The sequence below is a fragment of the Bubalus kerabau genome, chromosome 4 (assembly GCF_029407905.1).
Source record: "Bubalus kerabau isolate K-KA32 ecotype Philippines breed swamp buffalo chromosome 4, PCC_UOA_SB_1v2, whole genome shotgun sequence".
In the NCBI taxonomy this organism is placed as follows: Eukaryota; Metazoa; Chordata; class Mammalia; order Artiodactyla; family Bovidae; genus Bubalus; species Bubalus kerabau.
This window is the reverse complement of record NC_073627.1, coordinates 48,919,961-48,932,947: the sequence shown is the minus strand read 5'-3', so window position 1 is coordinate 48,932,947 and position 12,987 is coordinate 48,919,961. Positions and strand designations below refer to the sequence as shown.

The window sequence follows — 12,987 nt, the reverse complement described above, 5'->3', positions numbered from 1 at the left end:
CACAAGGCCAGCAGGCACCATGCCAGGGCTGGGGAGGAGCTGAGTGAGCTCCAGGCTGGGCAGGGAATCTCAGAGAAGGACCGCAGAGAGTCCCCAGGGCTCATAGGTCCCCAGAGCACTGAATCCTCACCCCAAAAATTACTTCTCAAGGGAGAGAAGGTGGTAGGGCCCTTGGGGATCACCCAGGCCTGCACCTTCCAGGATGGCGGCCACTTGCCATGTGTGGCTACTGAGCAGCTGAAACAGGGCCAGTTTGGAATTGCGATGAGCTGCTGATAGTGTAAAAGGCATGGGGGATTTCAAAGATGTAACACAAAGGGAAAACAAATGAATGTAAAAATCTTTGCATATTTAAATGATCGCTTTTTGAATATTATGGTTGGAATATACTGTTAAATTCATTTCACCTGTTTCTTTTTACTTTTTTATGTGATAACTAGAAAAATTGAAATTATATATGAGGCTCATGGTATATTTCTGTTGAACAGCACCGGCCCAGCATGGCAACCCTGGTCTCATGGGCAGGGAAGCTAAACCAAAAGGAGGAAAGGATTTGTCCAAAGGCAAGTAACTGGCTGAGAGAATACCCGAGGCAGAGGAAGAACCTGGTAGGACACTGGGGAGACGAGGGCCCGCTGGGTGGACTGGACATTTGAGGACTCCTAAGGGTTCATCACTTCATGGGGAATAGATGGGGAAACAGTGGAAACAGTGTCAGACTTTATTTTTGGGGGCTCCAAAATCACTGCAGATGGTGACTGCAGCCCTGAAATTAAAAGACGCTTACTCCTTGGAAGGAAAGTTATGACCAACCTAGATAGCATATTCAAAAGCAGAGACATTACTTTGCCAACAAAGGTCCGTCTAGTCAAGGCTATGGTTTTTCCTGTGGTCATGTATGGATGTGAGAGTTGGACTGTGAAGAAGGCTGAGTGCCGAAGAATTGATGCTTTTGAACTGTGGTGTTGGAGAAGACTCTTGAGAGTCCCTTGGACTGCAAGGAGATCCAACCAGTCCATTCTGATGGAGATCAGCCCTGAGTGTTCTTTGGGAGGAATGATGCTGAAGCTGAAACTCCAGTACTTTGGCCACCTCATGTGAACAGTTGACTCATTGGAAAAGCCCCTCATGCTGGGAGGGATTGGGGGCAGGAGGAGAAGGGGACGACAGAGGATGAGATGGCTGGATGGCATCACCAACTTGATGGACATGAGTTTGAGTGAACTCCGGGAGTTGGTGATGGACAGGGAGGCCTGGCGTGCTGCAATTCATGGGGTCACAGAGAGTCGGACACGACTGAGCGACTGAACTGAACTGAACTGAAGGGTTCATGATGAATTATAAATGGTTATAGAGACTGAGTTCTGACTGTTTTCCGTTGTTATTCAATAACTAAGTTGTGTCCAACTCTTTGCAACCCCATGGACTGCAGCCTGCCAGGCTCCTGTCCTTCACTGTCTCCCAGAATTCGCTCAAATTCATGTCCATTGAGTCAGTGTTGCTATCTAATCGTCTCATCCTTTGTCGCCCCCTTCTCCTTTTGCCTTCAATCTTCTCCAGGATCAGGGTCTTTTCCAATGAGTTGGCTCTTTGCATCAGCTGTCCAAAGCACTGGAGCTTCAGGTTCAGCATTAGTCCTTCTAATGAATATTCAGAGTTGATTTCCTTTAAGATTGACTGGTTGGCTCTCCTTGCAGTCCAAGGGACTCTCAAGAATCTGCTCTAGCACCACAATTCGAAAGCATCAGTTCTTTGGTGCTCAGCCTTCTTTATGTTCCAACACTCACATCTGTACATGACTACTGGAAAACCATAGCTTTGACTATATGGAGCTTTGTCGGCAAGGTGACGTCTCTGCTTCCAGGCCCCAACAACCATACAGGATGCTTTTGCTTTTCTTCCCGTTTGCAGATGAGGAATCTGAGACTGAAAAGCAGGAGGAGTCAGCTCTGGGATCGGGGTCTCCACAAGCTTTCAGGCTGCAGGAGGCACCAGAGGAAGAAGTTCAGGGGCCCCTGGGCTCTGTCAGAAACTTCTTACACCCCTAGATCTTATTTCTGGCAATGGCACCTGCTGCCTGCCATGATGGTATACAGGCAGCTTTTACGCCCAGCTTGGGGCTGCTGTGGAGGAGATGCAAATATTGAGATGCCATAGCCTTGATGGCCAGGTACCACCTTGGCATTGCGTGGGCTGGGGCTAGCTGCGTTCCCAGGAAGGCCTCCTCCACTCAGGGATGCAGAGGTCCCGAGAAGGTGGGGCGAGGCTTGAGACTGCTTTCCTAGGAAGGGAAGCCCTTCTGCTCTCTGGACTTCAGCTGCTAAAATAATAATAATAAACAAAAAAGCTCCAACTACTGAGCCACATGCTACGGACTCCCCATTTGCCATCCAATGTGGTGCTAAGTCACTTCAGTCGTGTCTGACTCTTTGTGATCCCATGGATTGTAGCCTACCAGGCTCCTCTGTCCATGGGATTCTCCAGGCATGAATACTGGAGTGGGTTGCCGTTTCCTTCTCCAGGGGATTGTCCCAATCCAGAGATCAGTATCTCTTACTTTTCCTGCATTGGCAGGTGGATTCTTTACCACTCACAGTACCTGGGAAGCCCGCCATCCGGTCTTACAGAGGCAGAAACCAAGGAGTAGAAAAAAGAGGTCAGAGCTAAGAGGTAGAGCCAGCTCTCAGATCCACCTCCCTGCTTCTCAGAGTGGGCCTTCTGCCATGTGGTGGCCCTTCTGATGACTTCCAGTGGTCATCCCCCATCCCAAGAGCCCTTACTCTCAGCCCCTGAGATTGGCTCCTCGAATACCTTCCTTAGCATTGCTACCATCTGCAAACTGCCCCCAGTCAAGTCACTGTTGTTTGATTGCTGCTTTGAATTGCTGCTTTGATCAAGCCACTCCCTCGCTCCACAATGCTCCACAGCTCCCTCGTGCTCCATGGAACACAGGGTCAAAGTTCTGAGAAATCTTAAGAGATCATCCAGGTAACCCTACACTTAGCCCCCTGGCCTGCTATTCCCTCACAGGCAGCTGTGGCTTGTTCCATGCTGGACTCAGAGCTGGTAAGCCGGGGACCACTTTTGTCCTGTGTTTCTGTCTCCCTCAGGGTCTTGAACACACAATGGATGCTGATGGATTAGTCTTGAGAGGCAGGATTCCTGAACTTGTTAAAGCCATCTGCAGTGGCATCTCCTCCCTGAAGCCTCCTCCAATTTCTCCAGCAGATTCACGATTTCTCCCTTCACGGACTCTGTATCCCTCCCAGCACATTCGAGGCAGAATTTCATCACAGTCTGTGCAGAAACGGCTCATCTCCTTGGGACACCACCTTAGAAGTTCCTCGTGGGACAGGACTTGTATTGTCTTCATTTTCACATTTTTAACACAGTGTCTGGCAGGTGCTGATAATATCAATAACAATAATACTGAGAACTATCATTTTCGGACACTCTGTGCCAGGAGCTATTCTAAATATTTGACTTGGAATAATGACTCAATCATCACAACAGCCCTCTAAGCTGGATGTTTTTATAATCATTTTCAGATGAGGAAACAGGCATAGTGGTTAAGCAACTGGCCCAGAAATCACAAGGGGATGGACAAAGCCAGGCAATTTGGTGTTAGAGCTCAGTACAGGGAGAGCGTGGGGGTGGAAAAAGAGAATTTTGAGCGTCAGGAGAAACCGGACAGCCGACTGCTGGCTCCAAGGGTGTCCAGCACAGGCCATGACACGTATCAGGTGCTCTGTTAGTAGTAAGTGATTGTGAAGGTAACTAGATAGTCCGATAGCTGCTCAGACCCATGTGCGTGGTCAGCGGGGCTGGGTGAGGAAGGGCTTCCCAGACAGGAAGGCTGCAGCCAAGTGGTGAGCCCAGTCCTTTGTGCCAAGCCAGCCTGGCCCCCACCCTTGCTTCTCATCTGACCACCCCCTCCAGTTCCAGCCCCCTTTGCCCAGCATCAGGCTTCATGGAAGGGCCTGGTGGCTGGCAGTTTTTCTCCCACAGAGAACAGCCACAGAAAATTTGAGATCATTTCTCTGCTGTGTTGGCAGCTGAGAAAATGGCAAAATTTCCTATTTCCTATCCAAGAGTTCCTTCCTATTGGACAAAGGCCCCACATGTCTCTCTCTTCCCAGGGGAGGCAGGGCAGGGGAGAGTGTGGGTCAGCCCGGGGGCAGTTCACCGTGTTGGCTAAGAGGCATGGGCTCTTGCAATCTTGTGGCGGTAGGGGGCTGGACATGGGAGGAGGAGGTGACCAACCAAACCCCGGCAGACATGCCATGGACAAGCAGAGGGGGTCAAAGCAACAGGTGATCTGGAGTCGCCCGTGGGACTTCTCAGAGATCTGGACAGACTGGGTTTGGCTGCAGCCCCATTTTACAGACAGGAGGCCTGAGCCCACAGAATAGGCCTATGGCCGCTGCCAATTTGGCCGGATGTGTCTGGAAGCCAGCCTTGCCAATCGTTGGGTGGTCTCTGCAGCAGCCTGCCCCCTGCACAACGTGGTCCTGCCTCTGACAGGATGGCCGCAGGATGGCAGGAAAGACAGTCACAGCCAGGATGGTGAGGGGCAAGGGGTTATAAAGAGAGCAGAGGAAGGTCCCTCTCTGTGGCGCCGGGGGTGGGGTCTCCACCCCTACAGGTCTGGAGCTCTGCAAGCTTGCAGCTCCCAGCAGCTCAGGTCACTCCCACTCCAAAGCCTGCTACGGCTCCCCATTTCACTCACCAGTTCATCTTCTCCCAAGGGCCTCCCTGCTCCCCTAACCTCCCTGCACCCTCCCCAGCCCACAATACCTCCCCCGTGCTCAGCCCCTCTGGCTCCCTGCTGTCTGGAATGGTACTCAGCCCTGCCCTAGGACTGGTCCCAGTGTGATATTCAGGCATTCGCTTAGTTTGTTCTCTTGCCTCATTCATGTCTGCTTAATGATACTTAATCAAGTGACCATTCGTTTAAATACTGCACAACCCCTTCCCACAGACTCACACACATGCTCACACACACTGGAAGCCCCAATTCCCATGCCCTACCTTTTTTCTTATTTTCCTTGGTTCTCATTGCCTTCTAACACATCATATAATTTATTTATCGTATGTATTTATTACTTGGGTTTCCCTTGTGGCTCAGCTGGTAAAGAATCTGCCTGCAATGCGGGAGACCTGGGTTCAACTCCTGGGTTGGGAAGATCCCCTGGAGAAGGGAAAGGCTACCCACTACTCCAGTATCTTGGCCTGGAGAATGCCATGGACTGTACAGTCCATGGGGTCACAAGGAGTCGGACACGACTGAGCGACTTGCACTTTCACATTTCTTACTATCTGCCTTCCTTCCCGGAGAAGGCAGTGGCACCCCACTCCAGTACTCTTGCCTGGAAAATCCCATGGATGGAGGAGCCTGGTGGCTGCAGTCCATGGGGTCGCTAAGAGTCGGGCACGACTGAGCGACTTCACTTTCATGTTTCACTTTCATGCGTTGGAGAAGGAAATGGCAACCCACTTCAGTGTTCTTGCCTGGAGAATCCCAGGGACGGGGGAGCCTGGTGGGCTGCCGTCTATGGGGTCGCACAGAGTCGGACACGACTGAAGCGACTTAGCAGCAGCAGCAGCAGCCTCCCTTCCACCTGCCCAGGAATAAGGCTCCAGGAGTACAGGACTTTTTGCTATATTCATGGATTAAGACCAAGTACCTAGAACAGTAACCACTAGCTGAATACTTGCTGAGAGACAAGGAAGACGTCTCTGTCACATGTATTTGAGTGACTGTATGTTCATTGACTCATCTGACAAACCGTCAAATGCCTACTTTGTTCCTAACATCTTGATAGGCCCCAGGGGATACAGCAGCAGGCAAGTGATCCATGCCTTCAAGGTCCATCCAAGTTTACAGCCAGCAGGGAGGCCGGGCAGTGCAGTTTACAAAGAAGGCAAAACGAAAGGGTGGCAGGGGATGGTGGGTCTCTGTTCAACTCAGAATCTGGCGGGCTTCCGGGAGGAAGTGTGGATACACTCGGGCCTGGAGGCTGAGCAGGAGATGGGGTGGGAGAGTGTTCTGGTCAGAGGGAACAGGATGTACAGAGGCTCTGACATAAAAAAGAATGTGACTCATTTAAAGGACTGGCCAGCTGAGTGGGGTGGGATAGGTGGGCCTCACTCAGGTACATGGGTATGTGGCCGTCGGTCCCTGTCTGGGCTGATTTCCTATATGCATGAAACAGAGGGGTAGGGCAAGAAGACCTCCATATTCAGGGTCAGAAAACCTGACGGCAAGAGCTGGTGTGGCCAGGACTCCATTAGGCCTCAGCTTTGCCCTCTGTAAAATGGGATCATAGTTGCTGCCTTTACCTGGTGGCTGCTGGGAGAATCAAATATCGAGAAGCTAAACTCCAAAGAACTGTTGGGAGCCTCAAGCGTCCAGGTGAGTGCCCGTGACCGTGTGGGCGTGCGTTTGAGCGCACTGCACTGCCAGCTCCCACCGACACCGCTCTCCTGCCGTGACAAGTCTGCAGCATCATCTGTCCCAAGATGCCAAAAATACACTTGCTTCTGGCCCCGAGCCAGGCTCCTCAACAGCCTTGGAGGCTGGGGGGAAGGAGAAGGGAGGCCTGAAAAGTGGGGTCCTACAACTGCTGGGCCAATGAGGTCATCTTGTTTCTCACCATCGGACCCTCAATGTGCAGGAGGACAAAGGCCACCCTTGAGGGCTGGGGTAATGCCCCTCCCGTCAGATGGGGGCCTCTTGTCAGATTGGGGCCTCCCTCATCAGACTGGGGTCTTTCTGAAGATGAGAGTGTCTCCCTTGCCATAGGAGGCACTCCCTGTGGGCAGGAATCATTTCCCCTCTTCCCCCAGAATAGCAGTGAGGCTGTCACTCAATGTGACTCTGGCTGATTCTGTTTAAGGGCTGACCACCTCCAGGGTGGTGTCCCTGGGAAGGGGGTCAGGCTTAAGGGTGCCCTGGCTGCCTGTTCCCTCCCAGAGTGAGGGGCCCGTCCTATAGGGTCTGATGATGTTCAGACCTGGATCCTTGGATGAGATGGCTCTGAGAACCTGGGCCATTTTGAGCATCATCCTCTATCCAGGTGACTCTCCTAGCCCCAAGGATCCTAAATGGTGGGCTCAGGAAACAGACACAAACTGAGAAATTCCTCCAGCAAGCACACAGCCTGCCCACTGCCCTACAGCTTGAACGGACCAGGAAATCACACAAGAGAAGAGAGTAACCAGTTGTCCACCCTCATGGGCCAAAAAACGTGTGGGCGAGAATGAAGCAGAAAGGACTCAAGTTTGATTAAAAGCAGAACTTTGCAAAAGCAGATAATTATCTAGATAATTTGGACAAAAAATTTTTTCTTCAATTACCTTTTCTTTTTTTTTTCTTTTTTTGCACTGAATTATTCATTCTTGCATTCATTCATTTGTGTAACAAGCATTGAATAATCCAGGTAATTGCTTCCATTTTCCACTTCATCCTGCTGGGTTGTCTGCCAGCCAGCAGGGCCTGGGGTGGAGGTGTGGGAAGGCGGAGCTGGGGAGGTGGTGGTGGATCAGAAAAGGGTGAACACAGCAGAGGAAAGGAGATAATGACTTCTGGACACTCAGCCTGTCTCCCACGAGGCCACACCTATCTTAGGGCATCCTTCCCCACCCTGGCAGCCCTGTGATCCTTCGGAGATGGATGCGGCAGCTGACAGAGCGTTGGTGCTCCCTGATACACTGCCCCATCCTTGGGGACTGCTGGAGTATGGCATCGCCAGGTGAATTGATGATAAGGAGGCCCACTTTTCATTTAAAAAGACAGAGCAGGAAAATAGAAAAAAAAATTTCCAAAAAACAAAAACACAACAAACCCACAACTGGTTCATTAATCTCTTATTAAAATTCTGTGCTGAGCACTGGCAAAGAAGAAGTAAAGACCTGGGGAGGGGCCAGAGAGGAAGAATCGTATCCAGTCGTTAGCATCCGTGGCTGGTCTCCAAGGATGGGAAGACCAGGGAGGTGACCAGAGGCTTCTCCGTGGCACAGCCAGTGAACTGGAAGGGGGGCAGGCTGGGCATCACCTGCTGTCACTCGGCAGAGGAGAAAAACAAGACTTGGAGGGAGAGTGACTGTCCTGTGGCTACACAGCAGGTGATGACCAAGTCTGGATTTGAAGCCCTATCTGTTGGATGCTGGGGACTCTGATTCCAGACTGCCTCAAATGTCAGAATCAGAGTCTTTTTTCTCCTCTCCCCAACTGGACTTCAAGCTCATGAAGAGGAGTTGACGACTAGGTTTTGAGCCCATCCACGTGCCCTCTGGAGTACTTGGCAAGGCTTGTTAACACTACTGGTGCTTGATTATCTTGACTGTGTGGGACCCGAGGCTAGCTTGAGGCCAGAAGTGTATCTTTGCACGAAGCCGAAGCCGCAGACAGAGGGTATGACAGAGGAGGTGGAACCTCTGCCGCGGGGCCAGGAGCAGACTGCCAGTCTCGAAAGCTGGACTCCGGCGCTAGTTCTGCTTCCAGAATGAACTGGCAGGATGACCTTGGCTGGTCCTTGCCCGAGTGTCCATTTCCACCTCCACACGAGGGCTGGGTTGAAGCTTCTGCGATCTCTTTTAGTTTCAGGACATCACTGTGGGCAGGGCAACAGAGACCTCCTCCCCCGGCTTCTCCATCCCTCTGCTCTGGTGCCTCTCTGGGTCTCAGTCTGCAGCATCACAAGTACTCACAACTGATCTCAGGCTTGAGGGGTCTATCGGTTTCAGACAGGCCCCCACTGAGGACCCAGGAGATACCCAGGTCCCGCCCTGGTATTCCAAAGTGGCCTTACCTCCCGCAGCCAAGCATTGAGCTATCTTCAGAATGGATTCCAATAAAGCTCATTTTCTGCCACCAAGTTTATAACACATCCCCACCTACTGGTCTTAAATGTTAACAAGGCTGTGTTGTGTAGGGCTCCATGTGGCCTGGAAGATGGGTGTGTGTGTGTTGGGGGGTGCAGGGGAGCATCATTTCTCACTTCCAGCAGCGAGGGGGCCTCCCAAGGCCAGCAGTGACCCTGTCCTCCTGCCACGTCCTTCCTGCATCTCCAAAGGAGCCCAGAGCTTGGGTGATCAGTGGGGTGGCGAGAGCACAGATACAGCCTGGAAGAGAAGTCAGGCTGGTCACCACAAAGGTGAGGACAGAGGCACTTGGGATCACGTACTCGGAGCATCACGAGACATTACCTTCACATCTGTGTTATGTAACATGTCACCCCAGACATGTGTATCCTGTATATGCCACTTAAGGGGTGTGGTACAGCCCTGCCCCACCCCTTGCTCTCTCCCTGGTGTCTCTGTCTCTTCCCTCTGCCCTCTTATGCTCCACACCCCAGAGCTCCCTTTGCAATTAATACTGTGAGAACCCCACAATAGAGTTGTCTTCCAACATCATTCATCTCTTCTGAGTGCCTACTATGTGTCAAGAACTGGAGAGTTGGGCAAAAATAAGACATGGCTCCTGCCCTAAATGCAAGTATGTGGGGATCAGGAGGGGTACACATATAAATATTACCATAAATATGCCCACACATACCCTTCACACACACACACACACACACACACACACTGCTGTTCCTGAGTGCTGGGAAGGCAGCATGAGGGGCCAAAGCAGCACCAGAAAGAGACCAATTATTTCTGTTGGGGGTTTGATGCTGCTGATGAGAAGCCAAGGAGTAATCTAGGCAAACTCCCTGGAGGAGGTGACATTTCAGTTGGGCTTTGAAGGCAAGGTAAGGATTTCTGGAGGCAAGGTATTCCAGATAGAGAGGGGCTGGTGGGTGCAAAAGCAGAAAGGCAGAAAGGTGAGAAGAATGATATCTCAAAAGATGCACAGAGGATGAAGAGAGGACAGTACCAGAGAAGTGACGATGTAAATTGAGACATGAACAGAAAAGGCTTTGTATGTTAAGAAGGCAAAGGGTATATCCTTGATCGTATAGGCAGTGGGGAACCAGTGAGGGCTACTGAGTGGGAAGCTGACATAATCAGTCCTTGAATAGGTTAAACCACCACCATGCCTCACTAAACTCCTATCCAAACTAAAAATGGAGCAGAAGGCCTCCGCAGAGAAGTGGCCTTCTCAGATGCCTTCTGGCAGAAGCCTTGACGGTGACAGCAGAATAGGGACTGCCACCCCCGGGGCTGAGCTGGGCCCTGAAAGGTAGCAGGATGCTGTTCCCAGACGCCATTGGCCCGGAGTCTTGACAGACAGTGAGGATGGGAGGGATGGGCCAGAGGCCACACTGCTCGGGAAAGATGGGGAACATGAGAGAGGCAGCCCAAGGTCACCCCACTCGATGGCGCCAGAGTCAGAAACCCAGGCTATTTGGCTCCCAGTCTGGCTGTGTGGTCAGAGCCCTGCGGCCTCAGGAGCCTGCCAGGCATGAAAAGCTGCAATTGCACCCCCACCTCCACCCCAGCATCTTCAAAGAGCCCAGAACCCAACCAGCTTGAAATGAGACTAAATCCATGTATCCTTTTCCTGATAGAGGCATGCTTCCGGTGGGCGGGTTTTAGGTATACTGAAGGAGGAAGGCCCAGGGGAGATGATATTTTGGGGGGAGGAACTTCTTTGGCCTTATCCATCTGGGGGTGGTTCCCAAGCTTTGAGCATCTGCTGGTACCCTCCCCTAAGGAAGTGGAGACTGAGGCTTGGGATGGGGATTCAGGGAAGAAACTTGGAAAGGGAGACAGAAAACCAGGAGGGGGAAATGCCTGCTCCGTGGGGGGACCCTGCTCCATCTCCTCAAATTGCTTCCTTCTGACCACCTGTCTAGGGTTTCCCTGGTGGCAGTGCGAAAGAACTCGCCTGCCAAGGCAGGACGCTAGGGTTTGATCCTCGGGTTGGGAAGATGCCCTGGAGAAGGAAGTGGCAACCCACTGCAGTATTCTTTTCTTTTTTCAGCAAAATGTGTCCACGTTACATTTTTCTCTTTTTTAAAATCTATTTTTAGTTGAAGGATAATTATAATATTGTGATAGTTTCTGCCATACATCAACATGGATCAGCCACAGGTATACATATATCCCCTGCCTCTTGAGCCTCGTGCCCCATCTCCCACTCCCTCCCACCCCTCTAGGTTGTCACGGAGCCCCGGTTTGAGTTCCCTGAGTCGCACAGCAAGTTTCCCCTGGCTGTCTATTTTATATATGTTAGTGTGTATGTTTCCACTCCAGTATTCTTGCCTGGAGAATCCCAAGGGCAGAGGAGCCTGGCAGGCTACAGTCCATGGGGTTGCGAAGAGTTGGACATGACTTAGCGACTGGACAACAACAAATCACCTGTCCACCCAGACAGTGGTGGTGGGTGGGACAGAGCAGAAAAAGCCCACCGCCTGCCTGCACTACTCCAGAACTAACTGAGCACAGAGAAGACACCGATATCTAAGAAGAAGGCAAGGTAGATAGATTTACTCCAAGAGAAGCAAAGCCAGGACACGGAGGCCCTACTGGAGCTGGGGTTTAGTAAACAGGTGAGATTCTAGCAGGTGAGGGAGGCCAAAGGATCCTTAATAGGAGGCTCAGGGGTGAGGAGGGTGCACCGTGGGAACCTATTGAGAGTGTCTTAGCTGCCTGGAGGTGGGACCCTCGCTGGGCTTTTGGAAGGGAATTCTGGTAGCAAGACACAGGGGGTAGGGGCAGAACCATGCCTAGACCCAGCCTTGAGCTGTGTTTCCTTCCTACTGCACCCCCAAATGCCCTGGGAACAGACCACAAGTACAGCCCCTGCGGTTCCAGTGCTCAGACATCCAGAGGACCCCCTCCCCATCTCCCCCCCACCCACAGTCTTGCACGCAGAGCCCCAGATTTCTTGTTCCCAGCTGCGTTCCCCCAGCCCATTCTTCTGATAAAGCACTGAGGTTGGCTGTTCTTGGTGAAATGAACGCAAAATAGCTTCCCCCCACCCCCCACCCTGAGCCATCCCCTTCCCCTGAAGCCGGGGAGAATCAATCTACTAGTAGAGGGAAGTCAGACCGTTCCCCACCCACTCCTAGCCTCAGGAGCCTAGATTCCCAGAGCCTGTTCCTGTTATTCTTTCAGGGTAAGAGAGGCCGCTGGTTAGAGACCTTGGCCGCGCTTGGTCAGGTTCCTAGGAACCGGGTCGACGTGGGCAAAAGCTGAGCGCGGCACATGGATGGTCCTCCGCCCATGCGGAGAGCCCTCCGCCCCCTCTATCCTAGCCCCTCTCCAGGCTGGCCAGGCTCACCCCTCGGCGTGGGGCAACCAGGTCCCCCATCCCCTTGCGGGTTGGCTAAGGGTGTCCCAGCTCCGCTCGTCTCCCGTTGGGAGGGTTCGGAGCGTCTCTTTCTTCATTCTTCCTCCCCACCTCCAGCTCTCTCCCTCCCTGCTTGGTCAGCGCCCCTGACCTCCTGGAGCGCCTCCAGCTTGCGCAAGGCCCGCTGCAGCCTCCTTCCGTCGGATCTGAGTTCCCACTCCGGGGGAGGGGGGGTGCTGTTCCGCGACCCTCGGGCCCGCATCCGTATCCCTGCCGTCCCACTGCCAAAGCGCGCCAACCCCGGCTCCTCCCTCTCCCACCCCCTTTACCGCGGAGCCCGAGGCGAGCCTGGGGAGCAGACGCAACAGATTGCAGAACCCGAGCGAGAGAGAGAGCACGGAGTCCGCTCCCTCCGCCCGCCGCCCCGGCCTGCACCCGCGGCCCAGACCCCCGCCCTCCGGCTGGGCTCAGCCGGCCATTTAGATGCAGCTCACAGGACGGCGGGCGAGCGAGTCGCGCGGCTCCCCGGGCCCCTGTCAGTCCACTCCCCTTCTCCAACACCGCCGCAGGGAGCGAGGCAGTGGGCGGCGCGGCCCCGCACCCGGCTGCGCGCCAGTGGCGGGGTAGACACAATCCCCGCGGACCCCAGCAGCTCCCCGGGGCCCCAACGGTTGCCAGGTTGGGAGCGACGGGAGGGGTGGCCCGGACGCGATCCGCCGGATCCCTCGGGTCCTTTTAGATTTCCG

The 12,987-nt window shown here is 53.1% G+C and overlaps 1 protein-coding gene across 1 annotated transcript in view; it reads right to left on the bottom strand.

Moving 5' to 3' along the window:
• Nucleotides 1-12,987, bottom strand: part of TMEM132E (transmembrane protein 132E) — a 58,408-nt gene that overhangs the window by 44,693 nt on the left and 728 nt on the right. The window lies entirely within an intron of this gene.